This window comes from Saccopteryx leptura, chromosome 6 (genome assembly GCF_036850995.1).
Source record: "Saccopteryx leptura isolate mSacLep1 chromosome 6, mSacLep1_pri_phased_curated, whole genome shotgun sequence".
In the NCBI taxonomy this organism is placed as follows: domain Eukaryota; kingdom Metazoa; phylum Chordata; class Mammalia; order Chiroptera; family Emballonuridae; genus Saccopteryx; species Saccopteryx leptura.
The window spans coordinates 89,960,108-89,976,252 of record NC_089508.1 but is presented as its reverse complement, the minus strand read 5'-3'; the positions used below and the strand labels follow the sequence as shown (position 1 = coordinate 89,976,252).

The window sequence follows — 16,145 nt, the reverse complement described above, 5'->3', positions numbered from 1 at the left end:
CTTACTCTCTGTCTCTCTCTTCCCCTCCTGCTGGGGATGGCTCCTTGGCCTCTGCCCCAGGTGCTAGAGTGGCTCTGGTCCAGGCAGAGCTTTGCCCCTGGTGGGCGTGCCAGATGGATCCCGGTCGGGCGCATGCGGGAGTCTGTCTATCTCTCCCTGTTTCCAGCTTCAGAAAAATACCAAAAAAAATAAATAAATAAATAAAATAAAAATTAAAAAAAATAAAAAGGAAAAAACTCAGAGTTGCTTCAGTTCATTGCTTGTTTATTGCTTGTCCTGTACGCTCTGATCTGCCCAGCCCAGGGCTTTGAACCAGTGAGACAAGGCTGTATCCACTGCCACCATAGGAATAGTCCAGGCAGTGTTGAGAATAATGAATAACAAAGAAAAGGAAGTAGTTTCATTTCTGTAATGCTCACCCTATTTCTGTCATGACTTCTTTTATGAGAATTTTAACACATTTTTTGTATATAATTTATGGGATGTTATAGACTGTAGCATGATAGTTTTCAGCTATTGGTCTGTGAAAAGATTTAACCATTCTGATGTATGGAAATTATAGAACCAACCGACACAAAATTTCTGGATGATGGGCACCAGACTGGTGATTGAAAAACACTGTTCTAGCACGAGAAACTTGTTTTATTTTATTTATTTATTTTTAAATTTATTTATTTTTTAGAGAGGAGAGGGAGGGAGAGAGAGAGAGAGAGAGAGAAGAGAGACAGAGAGAAGGGGGAAGGAGCTGGAAGCATCAGGCGCAGTGAATAAAGCGTTGACCTGGAAATGCTGAGGTCGCCGGTCAAGAAACTTGTTTTTTTTTGTTGTTGTTGTTTTTTTAAATATTCTTGACATTTCTTTTTTTTTTTTTTTTTTAAGTTTTATTTATTTATTTATTTATTTTAGAGAGGAGAGGGAGAGACAGAGAAAGAGAGTGAGAGAGAGAGAGACAGAGAGAGAGAAGGGGGGAGGAGCTGGAAGCATCAACTCCCATATGTGCCTTGACCAGGCAAGCCCAGGGTTTCGAACTGCGACCTCAGCATTTCCAGGTCGACGCTTTATCCACTGCGCCACCACAGGTCAGGCGAGAAACTTGTTTTAAAATGTGTCTATAGAGCCCTGGCCAGATAGATCACTCCGTTGGTTAGAGCTTTGTTCCAAAGCCCGGAGATCTGCGGTTTGATACCTGATCCCTGGTCAGAGCACATACAGGAACAGACTAATGTTCTTGCCTTGCTCTCTCTCCCCCTTCCTCTCTCTCTCAAATCAATAAATAAAAATTAAAAACACATTAAAATTTAAAAAATGTATGTGTAGAAAAATTTAAATAATGTGTAATTCTACATTGGAAGTTGTCTAGGTAAAGCCTCAGAACTTTGTCCATACCTGTCATCTCACTGTAAATATGTTTGGAAAAAATTATTTTAAGCAAGTAATTTCGCAAAAGAGTAAAAAGAGAGATGCAGGCAACAAGGAATAGTGAAGAAAGTTAGATGTTTGCAAAAATATCTTCAATATTTTTTTCAATTAAGTGAAAGCAGGGGAGGCAGAGAGACAGACTTCTGCATGTGACCTACTAGGATTCACCAGGCAAGCCCCTTAGATGCTATGGATGCAGTGCTCATCTGGGCTCTTTTCCGTTGCTTTGCAACCAAGCTATTTTTAGCACCAGCAGGGTAGGCCTGGGAGCCATCCTGAGCGAGCACCTTGGGCCAACTCCCTTGAGCCAATTGAGCCATGGCTGCCCAGGGGGAAGGAGGGGTGTAGAAGCAGATGTTTGCCTCTCTTGTTCCCTGACCTGAGACATCTACACACAGGGCCAAGCTGTACTCTGAGCCAACGGGCCAAGGCCTCAAAATTTTTACCACTGCTATTCCTAAGAATTGGTGGCAGCACACACACTGTTGGTCTCACTCTTGGGTTTTTTAAGAGACAACAGAGTACCTTTAGTTATTCTCTGATGTATCGCTTGATATAGATTGTAATTAAAAATAATGTCTTTTGCATTCTATTCTAATCTCAGTCAATAGAAAAAGATTTCTGAAGACAAAATGGAACAAGCAGGTAGTAAAGACCTGATTCAAGTAATAGTGTTGAGGTCCGTGTGGGAAAATGAGCAGGTTTAGTGAAAAATGGAAAAATTACTCAGGAAAATGGTGTTTGTTTCCTCTCCAAAGTTGTTCTGAAAAGACTGTACTTTATTCGCAAGGTTAATACTTCTGTTATTATCCTACTTAGTAATACAGTGATCCTAAATCAACTTTTCTTTAGTTAAAAGAAGTTGGGCAATAGGCTCTAACACAGGGGTCTCAAACTCGCGGCCCGCTGAACAATTTTGTGTGGCCCGCAGACTAATCCACGAAGTTCAAAATATTTTGGATAAAATTAAGTAAGCCTAGGGGCCTACTTGTATTTTTCATTTCTCTAGCATCCTAGCTAGATATTAGCTTAGTTAACAGCAGTTGTGATGCAAACTACAGTTTCTGGTCGTTTTGTGACACTGAGTAAACTGCATGTACGATTGTGCTTGTTGTACTGATTTTTTTTTTGTTTTCAACTGCAGTGAGAAAAGTGTTGCATAACAGTTGCCTTTTGTAGACCTAGTGCAGCCCGCTGAATGGCTGTGATCTTGCTCTGCGGCCCACATGCTGAGTTGAGTTTGAGACCCCTGCTCTAACATATGCTAAAAGCTGAGTCTTTTATAAATGGGAATTAAATCATTGTCTACTTACAACTTAAGTCCTTCACTGAGATCCTTAAGATCATGAAGTTTGCTTTGTCCAGGTAGCTCAGTTGTTTTCAAGTGTAGTCCTGATCAAGGCTGTAACGTGTTGGATCTCTAGTCAGGGCACATAATCAACCATGAATACATAGATAAATGGGATGAATGCTAAATGTTTCTAGACAGATTTGGCATTATATTAATTAGGTGATGTCTTTATTATCCAGCTTTCTGGGATCTTGAATGAAGTCTTAACACCTGTTTTATTTGGGGAGGCAGCTGATGTAGACCAAAAAAACATATGAGGAATCCAAGGACTTGTCGCTTAGCGACAAAGATCATGACCAAAATTGTGTTTGTAATCTGTTTTCTTATCCCTAAAATGGAAATAATTATGCGTAGTAATACAGTTGCATGGTGGCTGAAAGAAACATGAAAGATAAGAAATTGCATTAAAAATGACCCCCAAATTTTATTTATAATCAAGAATTCCCAATCTTTTAAAGCATAAGAATTCTTATTTATCAAGCTCTCCACAGATTCTTACACTGTTACTGAAAATTGCACTTCTGAATTGGTATTTTGTTAATCTTGTTAATACATTATTACTACTGCATATTTTGGTGACACAAATTAAATAATCAAAATGAAGGGAATCATGGACCACCCTACCATTCCTCCCCTAAAAACTAACATCTCTGGCATAACTAGGGTTCTTTATGTGTGACAACAGTTTTTCAAACTGATGCATAGTGAAATGAAGATGAGTTAGTATTTGTTTCTTAGACATTCCTGTTTTATAGGGAGATTATTCTTTTTTTTTTTTTTTTTTTTTTTTTTTATTTTTCTGAAGCTGGAAACAGGGAGAGACAGTCAGACAGACTCCCGCATGCGCCCGACCGGGATCCACCCGGCACGCCCACCAGGGGCGGTGCTCTGCCCCCCAGGGGGCGATGCTCTGCCCATCCTGGGTGTCGCCATATTGCGACCAGAGCCACTCTAGCGCCTGAGGCAGAGGCCACAGAGCCATGCCCAGCGCCCGGGCCATCTTTGCTCCAATGGAGCCTTGGCTGCGGGAGGGGAAGAGAGAGACAGAGAGGAAAGCACGGCGGAGGGGTGGAGAAGCAAATGGGCGCTTCTCCTATGTGCCCTGGCCGGGAATCGAACCCGGGTCCTCCGCACGCTAGGCCGACGCTCTACCGCTGAGCCAACCGGCCAGGGCCGAGATTATTCTTTTTTTGAAAATTTTTTTTTTACTTTACCTGACCAGGCGGTGCTGAAGTGGATAGAGCATTGGCCTGGGATACAGAGGACAGATTCAAAACCTGAGGTCATCAGCTTGAGCTCAGGGTTGCTGACTTGAGCATGGGATCATAGAAATGACCCCATGGTCACTAGCTTGAGCCCAAAGGTTGCTAGCTTGAAGCCCAAGGCCGCTGGTGTGAGCAAGGGGTCACTCTCTCTACTGTAGTGCCTCCCCAACCCCTGTCAAGGCACATATGAGAAAGCAATCAATGAACAATTAAGGCGCTGCAATTGATGCTTTTCATCTCTCTCCCTTCCTGTTTGTCTGTTCCTATCTGTCCCTCTCTCTGTCTCTCTTTTTATTATTCTGTTTTAGTGATTGATTTTTAGAGAGGGGTGGGTAGAAGCAGGAAGCATCAACTCGTAGTACTTGCTTCCTGCATGTGCCTTGAATAGGCAAGCCCAGGGTTTTGAACAAGGAACCTCAATGTGTTTTATTAGGTCAATGCTTAATCCACTGTGCCACCACAGGCCAGTCTTATAGACATTCTTTGTATTTTTCCAAAGTGAGAAGTGACCAGCCAAAGCCTAGACATTCTTTTTTTTTTTCTGAAGTTGGAAACGGGGAGGCAGTCAGACAGACTCCCGCATGCGCCCGACCGGGATCCACCCAGCATGCCCATCTGGGGCGTCGCTCTGTTGCAACCAGGGCCATTCTAGCGCCTGAGGCAGAGGCCATGGAGCCATCCTCAGCGCCCGGGCCAACTTTGCTCCAGTGGAGCCTTGGCTGCGGGAGGGGAAGAGAGAGACAGAGAGTAAGGAGAGGGGAAGGGGTGGAGAAGCAGATGGGCGCTTCTCCTGTGTGCCCTGGCCGGTAGACATTCTTTTTTAAAAGTTATTTCAACTTATTTTTTTTTTTACTCTGTATTATGGATCACTTCAATTCAAATATAGTATATAAAAGAACAGTCTTATCAATAAAAGACAAGACAGCTTTTATAAGCAACCACAGAAATAAAATCCCTTAATTTCATCAGTTGTTGCAGAGTTGGAATTGCAGGTTGTATGTTGTATTGTTTAAAATGCTTTTCTGTCACCTGTATTTCTTGTGAATTAGTTTGATTTGGAGGCTTGATCAAATTTGGGTTCTATTCTTTCTTTTTAAGTCTTTCTCACCACCTTTTCTCTGTTTTGACATGGTAGAGTTGGGGGTAGGAGACCAGAATACTTCATAGAGGTGTTAGGACTTTAAACATTAGCCTGAATTTTGACAGAAAACTTTAAGAATGTAGATATTGGGTGCTTTGTAAGGAGAAACAAATTTTAAGTATCAGGAAATAACTTATTAATGATGTTTTGTTAGGAGAATTGCAGTGATTTGTATTTTTGCTTGGGTAGGAATGAGTGTTGATAGGTCAAGTTCCAAATATTATAAATACCTTTAGAAATGGAATATAATCAAATGATAAAACTTGCCTGAGCCACTTAAAATTTACTAGAGTGTCTTCTGAGAAAGAGACAACAGAGAATTAGATTCTGTGGCATTAATGCTGTTGCCTGCACTGCACTGCAGTAAGGTTACTAATTTTTGGAGGGGGGGGGGCCTTAAGAACTGTTAACCTGCGATCATTAAAGATTACCTTAGTTTTAGAAGATTTTTTTTCTTGGTGACAGAGTGGGACAAATAGGGACAGACAGGCAGGAAGGAAGAGAGATGAGAAGCATCAATTCTTTGTTGCAGCACCTTAGTTGTTCATTGATTGCATTCTCAAATGTGCCTTGACTGGGGTGCTACAGCAGAGTGAGTGACCCTTGCTCAAGCCAGCAACCTTGGGGTCATGCCTATGATCCTGCACTCAAGTTGATGACCTTGAGGTTTCAAACCTGGAACCTTTGCAGCCCAGTCCAATGCTTTGTTGGAAGATTTTTTTTTTTTAAGATTTTATTTATTCATTATAGAGAGGGGAGAGAGAGAGAAGGGAGGAGGAACAGGAAGCATCAACTCCCACATGTGCCTTGACCAGGCAAGCCCAGGGTTTTGAACCGGCAACCTCAACGTTTCCAGGTTGACGCTTTATCCACTGTGTCACCACAGGTCAGGCCTGAAATAATTTTTTTTTTTTTTTTTTTTTTTTTTTGTATTTTTCTAAAGTTGCAAACGGGGAGGCAGTCAGACAGACTCCTGCATGCGCCCCACTGGAATCCACCCAGCTCGCCCACCAGGGGGCGATGCTCTGCCCACCTGGGGCATTGCTCTGTTGCAACCAGAGCTACTCTAGCGCCTGAGGCAGAGGCCATAGAGCCACTCCCAGCGCCAGGGCCAACTTTGCTCCAATGGAGCCTCCGCTGCGGGAAGGGAAGAGAGAAACAGAGGAAGGAGAGGGTTAGGGGTGGAGAAGCAGATGGGCGCTTATCCTGTGTGCCTTGTCCGGGAATCGAACCCGGGACTCCTGCATGCCAGGCCAACGCTCTGCCACTGAGCCAACCTGCCGGGGCCTGAAAGAATTTTTAATACAAGCTTTTGTTAGAGCCATGTTGTTCTTGTGGAATTTTGGGTTCTAGTTGTTAAGGCAATTTCTGATGTTACTGGTGTGGGAGTTCTTACGAATTTTAACAAAAACTGTCATTGTATGAAACGACCACTATAAATAGATTTATTAATATTTGATGCTCAGATGCATAGTCAACTTTATGTTTCAGATATGCTATAAACTTTTCACAGTGATTTTCAACCTTTGTTTCTCACGCACTCATAAACTAATTACTAAAGAAAAAGGGGCCCTGACCTCTTCTTCCTTAGTAACTAATTTATTTGTTCCATAAGATGAAAATGATTGTATTTAGTCAGGGGCACTGACCTTAGTAATTATAGTGTGTGTTTGTGCCATGAAAATAAAAGGTTGAAAATCAACAAACACAATTTTTGTGGTAAGAATATAAACCTAAAGAAGACTTCTAGGATGAACATTCATGGGGTTTATATATACAACTAAGATAGTTGCATAAGTTACCATGTGCGCAAAACATTATTTGTTGAAAATTTCATAAATCTATAATAAGTTTCTGACAAAGATCCTTTTTTTTGTCTTCTTGAGAGCCTTGTTGCTTCTGGTAAAGGTATTGCTAGAGAAGTTCTTTTGAAATGCTTTGCAGTGGTTTTTCAGGTTCTTAAATTTCTTTAATTTTTTAAATATTTTTATTCATTCACTTTATTACTGATCATTAGAAGGCAGTATATAAACAGGGCATCTGCCATGAATGGCACACATAGTAGTAGGGTAGGTAGCTTGATTTCTCTACATGTGGAACCAACATCGAGATTTCAGAAGCATGATTTTGGTACCTGGGCATCTAGTGATCGTTGGTCCTAGTGTTTGTAAAAAAAAGAAGGTGGCAGTGTAATATTATAGGTAGTATAATATTAGGAAAACATGCCCACACACCATGTTTAGAAAGAGGAATGAAATACTTCAACTCACAGATTAAATATGAGACATGTAGCCTGACCAGGCGGTGGCGCAGTAGATAGAGCGTCGTACTGGGATGCGGAAGACCCAGGTTCAAGACCCCGAGGTTGCCAGTTTGAGCGCAGGCACATCTGGCTTCAGCAAAAAGCTCACCAGCTTGAACCCAAGGTCGCTGGCTCGAGCAAGGGGTTATTCGGTCTGCTGAAGGCCCACGGTCAAGGCACCTATGAGAGCAATCCATGAACAATTAAGGTGTCGCAATATGCAACGAAAAACTAATGATTGATGCTTCTCATCTCTCCGTTCCTGTCTGTCTATCCCTCACTCTGACTCTGTCTCTGTAAAAAATAATAATAATAAATAAATAAAAATAAATAAATATGAGACATGTATGACAAGCAATATCACAAAAGGTGAAGAAAGTACTGTGTAATTAACGGGTTGCTATTTGTCCTGCATTGTATAGTATTGTCTCAGAAAGATGAATTGTGTTGCCCTTTTGAGCTATAACCTTCCCTGTTAAGATTCAGAGTCCCATTTAGTTTCACAAAGGACTGTATTTGAACTTGCCTTTGGTTATAAGTAAGAAGGAGGAATTAAGGCAGTTAGGGTGGGGGTACAATGCAGAATTGTGAATATCTCTGTATTTAGGGATGCAGATAGCTGTAGTTGGAAAAGAATGTGGGTTATAAAGGGCTTTGTATGTCATATTAAGGATTTGTGTCTGTAGGCAGATATCTTAGCAATAACCCTATTGTTAGAAAAGAAACTGGAAGCGGTGGCAAGATATAAATATATAGTCACCATTTAATTGTTGAACTGGAAAGGTGGCTGGTCTTGGTGTGATTTGTTTAAAGTTATGCAAGAAGGTGCTTTGTTGGGAGAGAAAAGTTAAGTATAACTTGCTGAGATTTTATCTTTTATGACTAGGATCATGCCATTAAAGGTTACCTGAAGGTTTGTATTGTTTAGAGCTTTTGGAAACACAGTTTAAAATATTTATTTTCCCTTTTATTATATTTATTGGTGTGATACTGGTTAACAAGATTATATATACAGGTTTTCAAGTGCACAATTCTCCAACACAGCATCTCTACTCTGTGTTGTGTGTTCACCATCCCAAGGGAAAGAAGCAATTCTTTTTGTGTGTGTGGCAAAGACAGGGAGTCAGAGAGAGGGACAGACAGACAGGAAGGGATAGAGATGAGAAACATCAATGCTTCATTGCAGCTCCTTAGTTGTTCATTGATTTCTCATATGTGCCTTGACCAGGGGGCTACAGCATATCGAGTGACCCCTTGCTCAAGCCAGCAAGCTTGGGCTCAAGCTGGCGACCTCTGTTTTGTTTTGTTTTGTTTTGTTTTTTTTGTTTTTTTTTCATTTTTCTGAAGCTGGAAACAGGGAGAGACAGTCAGACAGACTACCGCATGCGCCCGACCGGGATCCACCCGGCACGCCCACCAGGGGCGGTGCTCTGCCCATCCTGGGCGTCGCCATATTGCGACCAGAGCCACTCTAGCGCCTGAGGCAGAGGCCACAGAGCCATGCCCAGCGCCCGGGCCATCTTTGCTCCAATGGAGCCTTGGCTGCGGGAGGGGAAGAGAGAGACAGAGAGGAAAGCGCGGCGGAGGGGTGGAGAAGCAAATGGGTGCTTCTCCTATGTGCCCTGGCCGGGAATCGAACCTGGGTCCTCCGCAGACCTCTGTTTTGAACCTGGGTCCTCCACATCCCAGTCCAACACTCTATCTACTGTGCCACCACTTGGTCAGGCAGAAGCAATTTTGTTGATTCTTTCCCTACAGATCTTTTCCAGGAAGGTATGCTAATCAAAAACTGAGAAAAATAGTTTGTGCATAGTGGGAGAATTTCCATTGAAATGCAAGATGGATAAAAGAAGCCAGCCATTACAGTCCTTAAACTAATACTTGTGCCCTTATTTTGTTCTAGGCACACAAACTTAGGTTTTGGATTAACCCGTTTTTGCTGGGTGGAGTGGGGTTAGAGGAGCTGTCATCTTGCCTCTCCCCGTTTTGGTTTGCTTGTTTGTTTGTTTGTTTATTTATTTATTTATTACAGAGACAGAGTGAGTCAGAGAGAGGGATAGACAGGGACAGACAGGAACGGAGAGAGATGAGAAGCATCAATCATTAGTTTTTCATTGCGCTTTGCAACACCTTAGTTGTTCATTGATTGCTCTCTCACATGTGCCCTGACCGCGGGCCTTCAGCAGATTGAGCAACCCCTTGCTGGAGCCAGTGACCTTGGGTCCAAGCTGGTGAGCTTTTGCTCAAACCAGATGAGCCCGCAGTCAAGCCGGCGACCTTGAGGTCTCGAACCTGGGTCCTCCACATCCCAGTCCGATGCTCTATCCACTGCGCCTCCACCTGGTCAGGCCGTTTTGGTTTTTTTATATTCCTGAACAGCACTGGGCTTGCTTAGAAAGGCATATGTGATTCAAAGAGCAAGAAAGTTCTTGGCTACTTGGAAAAGCTAAGAGATGGCTCTTTAGGTGACACCTAAAATGACATTTTAATTGTCATTTTAGGCATGAGGCGAAAATTTCCATTTGCTCAGAGCCCCTTTGTTGGTTATGTCTCTTCTTGTGGAAACTTGATCATATTGTTGTTACCAGGAGGATTTTGGATGAGAGCATAGATTCTTTCAAATATTCTTTCAACAAAAACTTGGTTATTATTGAACTTAAATTTTTGATAGTAATATATTCTTAATTTCACTTATCAGGGCTAATTTCTCTTATTGTTTCCTAGACTTTTGAGTATTTGGGAGATAATTTTTTGAAATGTATGCATTTGATTGTGGACCAGAGAATCTGCTATATTGCTCCAAATGAAATGATATTCTCATAATTATAGTCTAATTCATATTTAGCTTCTATTTTAGGACTCTACTTCAGGACATTCTTCATCCAGACAGAACTTAGTGAAGCTCATTGATGTTATCCCACCCTGTTTCTTAAACTTAGCTTTATTGAAATGTAATTCACATACTATATAATTCATTATAAACTACACAATTCAATTTAATATGTTCAGAGTTGTGTAGTCATGACCATGATCTAATTTTAGAACATTTCATCACCCCCTAGAATAAACACCTTATTAGTTATCATTCCCTAATCTTTTGTCCCCATGCCCTGCAACAAGTTTACTTTCTCTGTCGATTTGCCTGATTTGGACATTTACTTTCAGTAGAATCACACAATATGTGTCTTTCTGCAACTGATTTCTTCCACTTAGAATAGTATTTCATGGTTCAGCCTTATTTTTCATACTTCATTCTTTCTTATTACTGAATTATATTCCATGGTTTTCACAGTTTGAATAATGTTGCTTATGAACATTGTATACACATTTTTGCATGGGCATATGTTTTTATTTCTCTTGGGTATATACCTTAGAATAGGGGTCGGGAACCTATGGCTCGTGAGCCAGATGTGGCTCTTTTGATGGCTGCATCTGACTCGCAGACAAATCTTTAGTTAAAAAAATAATAACTTTAGCCTGACCTGTGGTGGCGCAGTGGATAAAGCGTCGACCTGGAAATGCTGAGGTTGCCGGTTCGAAACCCTGGGCTTGCCTGGTCAAGGCACATATGGGAGTTGATGCTTCTAGCTCCTCCCCCTTCTCTCTCTGTCTCTCTCTCCTCTCTCTCCCTCTCTGTCTCTCTCTCTCTCCCTCTCTCTCTCCTCTCTAAAAGTGAATAAATAAAATTAAAAAAAAAAAATAATAACTTTAAAAATATAAAACATTCTCATTACAATCCATTTCCTACCACTCATGTTCATGGTTGCAGATGGCAGGAGCCAATCACAGCTGTCCTCTGGGACAACACCAAAATTTTATTTGATAATGCATAACATACATGGTCGGTGTATGGCTCTCACGGAATTACATTTTAAAATATGTGGCATTCATGGCTCTCTCAGCTAAAAAGGTTCCCAACCCCTGCCTTAGGAGAATTGCTGGGTCTTTCAGTAGATTAATTTGAGGAACTGCCATACTGTCTTCAATGCAGCTGTACCATTTTATGCTCCCATCAGCCATGTATGAGGGTTTCAATTTCTTCACATTGTCAACATGTGCTTTGTATTTTTCTGAAGCTGGAAATGGGGAGAGACAGTCAGACAGACTCCCGCATGTGCCTGACTGGGATCCACCCGGCACGCCCACCAGGGGCGACGTTCTGCCCCTCCGAGGTGTCGCTCTGCTGCGACCAGAGCCACTCCAGCGCCTGGGGCAGAGGCCAAGGAGCCATCCCCAGCGCCCGGGCCATCCCTGCTCCAATGGAGCCCTGGCTGCAGGAGGGGAAGAGAGAGACAGAGAGGAAGGAGAGGGGGAGGGGTGGAGAAGCAAATGGGTGCTTCTCCTGTGTGCCCTGGCCGGGAATCGAACCCAGGTCCCCCGCACGCCAGGCCGACGCTCCACAGCTGAGCCAACCGGCCAGGGCCTGTCAACATGTGTTTTATTATCTCTCTTATTTAAGCATTCTAGTTGGAGGATTAGTATGCCATTGTGGTTTTGATTTGTGTTTTTGTTTTTAAACTTGGCATTGAGTATACATGTGCTCAGTGGCTGTTTATCTTTAGGCAAATGTATTCTGATCCTTTACCCATGTTTATATTGTCTTGATTTTTGTCATCGAGTTGTAAGGCTTCTACATATATTCTGAATGTAACTCTTTGGATATAGCATCTGATATTGACAGTTTTTAAGTTTATTACTGTTTCTAATTTTTTTTTTTTTTTTTTTAGTTTTGCTATTCTGTTTTATCATCCTAGGAGATGTATAACTAGCAGTTTATACTAAGGACATTTAGCTGGCTTGTAAGGATTTTGGGTTTGTTATAGACTGAAAATAATAGTCTTCTGGGCTCTCTTTGGAAATTTAAGTAGAGACATTAGATAGATGTTTGTGTAAGCAACAAACTAGAACAGTGCTGTTCAATAGAACTTTCTGTGGTGATGTGTATCTCTACTGTACTGTTGGTATGGTAGGCATTTATCCACATTTGACTCTAGCTCTTGAAATGTGGCTACTTTAAGAACTGAAATTTATTTTTTCTTTTTAAATTTTTTCTTTTTTTTTTTTAAGATTGCATTTATTGAATTTAGAAGAGAGAGAGAAAGGATTGTGGGGGGGGGGGGGGTAGGTCTGGACGAGAAGCATCTTCTTCTCGTATGTGCCTTGACCAGGCAAGCCCAGCATCTTGAACCAGGAATCTCAGCATTCCAGGTTGACCCTTTATACACCTCAGGTCAGGCAAGAATCAAATTTTCAATTTAATTTAGTAACACGTGGCTAGTGACTACTCAGTTCAACAATGCAGGTCTAAAATGTTGCAAAGTTAGTATTACTGGGTTAAATCAATTTTAAGTGTTCAGTGTGAGAATTGTTATGACTAAAGACTGCTCTTCAGACAAGAAGTTAGAGAACCCAGACTTCAGTTTTGGAACAAAGCTGAAAAGGAATATTGGAATAGTATCTAGGACACTAATGTTATTTTTCAGGGAAAGAAAAAAGATGCACTTTTGATAAATAGGATAAGATTTTTTTTTTTTTTTTTGATAGAGAAAGAGAAGCATCAACTCATTCTCCTACTTACTTGTGCCATTGATTGCTTCTCATATGTGCCTTGTTTGGGGCTCGAACTGGCAACCTCAAGGGTCAAGCCCTGACCTGACTCTGGGACAACACTCTATCCACTGTACCACCAACCAGGGCAAGAATAAGTGTTCATATGTATCCAAAGAATAGAGGGATAAATTGATAAATTTTATTAATAATCCAAGGAAAAAGCAACAAAGTTCACTGAAGAGAGACTTTTTCTTAACAGTGATACATGTATTATATATTATGACTGTGAGATTAATGGGAGTTTAACAAAGGGAACAGATTATTATGGTACAAAAATAGTTAGCAGGAGAAAATCATGTATGGAAATTTGTGTTTATGATTTCCTCACAACAAACATGACATGATAGTCTCAAATCATATCCATTATAGGCACAAGTTCTGACTTTTATTTTGTAATAGCTTGAAAACTGGTTCAGTTTAAATTTTAAAATCTTACTGATTGACTTGAAGATATAGGGCAGGGGTCTCAAACTCAACTCAGCATGTGGGCCGCAGAGCAAGATCACAGCCGTTCGGCGGGCCGCACTAGGTCTACAAAAGGCAACTGTTATGCAACACTTTCTCACTGCAGTTGAAAACAAAAAAAAAATCAGTACAACAAGCACAATCGTACATGCAGTTTACTCAGTGTCACAAAACGACCAGAAACTGTAGTTCGCATCACAACTGCTGTTAACTAAGCTAATATCTAGCTAGGATGCTAGAGAAATGAAAAATACAAGTAGGCCCCTAGGCTTACTTAATTTTATCCAAAATATTTTGAACTTCGTGGATTAGTCTGCGGGCCGCACAAAATTGTTCGGCGGGCCACGAGTTTGAGACCCCTGATATAGGGGAACATTGCCTTGTTGTTCCACTTACTTATGCATTCATTGATTGACTCTTGTATGTGTCTTGACTAGGGGTTGAACCCACAGCCTTGGTATATGACAAAAGCTCTAACCAGCTGAACTATCTGGCCAGGGTTGTAGATTATTTATTCAATTCATTTTTTTTCTGATTTTCTAAGAGTCAAGTTTCCAATAGTCTTTATACTAGAAAAAACAAACACACACATACCAGTACCCTTAGCTTTCCAGCTTTTAAGGATAGGTTGGGTTTGTTATCTGTTGTTGATAATGTGATTTGTGATTCTTTTCTAGGACCCAGTTTAGGAAAGTCACCTATTTTCTCAACAAATATTTAAGATCTTACTTTGAGGAGGCATTATTGTATTCACCAGGGTGGAAAATAGATGGCCTGAGAGAAAGTGGATCTTTAGCTTTTATTCTGAATGAGATGGGAAGTCATTGGAGAGTTTTGAGCATAGGAGTGAGGATCTTGTTTATATTTTAACAAGACTATTCTTAGAATAAGTGGCCAGTAAGATTATCTAAGTGAACAATCATTTGGGAGAAGACCAGGGAGGTAACAAACAGTAGGAGAGGTAAGAAGTGGTTAAATTTTGTAGTTAGATAGATTTGCTTACAGATCAGTATGAGGTCTAAGAGAAGAATCAAAGATGTCACCAAAGTTTTGGAAAACTAGACACTGATGAGGAAAAACATTAGAAGAACTAGGGAGAGAGATAGCTCAGTTGTGAACATGTTAGTTTAAGCTCCCTATTAGACATTTTTGAGAAACGTTAGGCAGGCTTCTGCTAAATAGGTCATAAAATTGTGCAGGTAGGAAAAAGATTCCTGGAGAATGGCACTTTCCCTCCCTCCCTCCCTCCCCCTCTCTCTCTTCTCTCTTCTCTCTCTCTTTGTGAAAGGAGGGGAGGCAGGGGGACAGACTCCTGCATGAGTCCTGACCTGGATTGACCCAACAAGCCCACTAAGGAGCAATGTTCTGTCCATCTGGGGCCATTGCTCCTTTTCAACCGGAAACATTTTTTTAACACCTGACATGTGAAGCCAAGGAACAAGGCCAGCTGGCTTGAGCCATGGCTTGGGGTGAGGGTGGGGGGAGGGGTGGATGGTCACTTCTCCTGTGTGCCCTTACCAGAAATCAAACCTGGGACTTCCCACATGCTGGGCTGATCCTCTACAACTGAGCCAAGCGGCCAGGGTCAGAACGGCACCTTTAAAGACGAGAGAGATGAGGAATTTGAGCAAATATGATTGAGAATGCCACAAAGAAAAAAGATGGAGAAAACCAGAAGTATGAAATGTCCTGGAAGCCGTATTGAAATGTGTTAAAAGAGGAGAGGGATGAATTTACAATTGTGGTTGACAGTTTAATATGAAGATTGAGAAATATCTATTGGATTTAGCAATGTGGAAAACATTGGTGACTTTGGCAAGGATAGGTTTTTGGTTGTTTGTTTTAATTTATTGATGTTAGGAAAAGAGACAGCAAGCAAAAGGCAGAACATTGATGTGTTTCTATATGTGCCCTAACCAGGGATCGAACCAGCAACCTCTCTGCTTTGGGACACTGCTCTAACCAGCCAAGATATCTAGTCAGGGCAGGATAGATCTTGATAATGGTGGGGGCATAAACTGGAGGAGAATGGAAAGGTAGAAATTGGAGACAGAGTAGAAGGCTTTGTATAGACAATCAGATACATGGCTTTTGGTGTACAATTTGGATGTGTATAGCCATGTACCGACTGGTACAATTAAGATACAGGTATTGCCATATATCCCAAAACTTCATCATGAAGCTCCTTTGTTGTCAAGTTTTCCCTCTACTCGATCACCTGGCAACCACAAATCTGTTTGTACAGACAACTCTTAAAGAAATTTTACTGTAGGCCCTGGCCGGTTGGCTCAGTGGTAGAACGTCAGCCTGGTGTGCAGAAGTCCCGGGTTCGATTCCCGACCAGGGCACACAGGAGAAGCGCCTATCTGCTTCTCCACCCCTCCCCCTCTCCTTCCTCTCTGTCTCTCTCTTCCCCTCCCGCAGCAGAGGCTCCATTGGAGCAAAGATGGCCGGGGCGCTGGGGATGGCTCCTTGGCCTCTGCCCCAGGCACTAGAGTGGCTCTGGTCACAACAGAGCGACGCCCCAGAGGGGCAGAGCATTGCCCCCTGGTGGGCAGAGTGTCGCCCCCTTGTGGTCGTGCTAGTTGGATC

The 16,145-nt window shown here is 41.8% G+C and overlaps 1 protein-coding gene and 1 non-coding gene across 9 annotated transcripts in view; both read left to right on the top strand.

Annotated features, from left to right (window-relative positions):
* Positions 1 to 16,145, top strand: part of HNRNPC (heterogeneous nuclear ribonucleoprotein C) — a 79,451-nt gene that overhangs the window by 51,201 nt on the left and 12,105 nt on the right. The gene's annotated exons all lie outside the window — the stretch shown is intronic.
* On the top strand, positions 7,206 to 7,345 carry LOC136377960 (U11 spliceosomal RNA). The gene has a single exon (XR_010746558.1). It is a non-coding gene; the product is annotated as a U11 spliceosomal RNA (small nuclear RNA).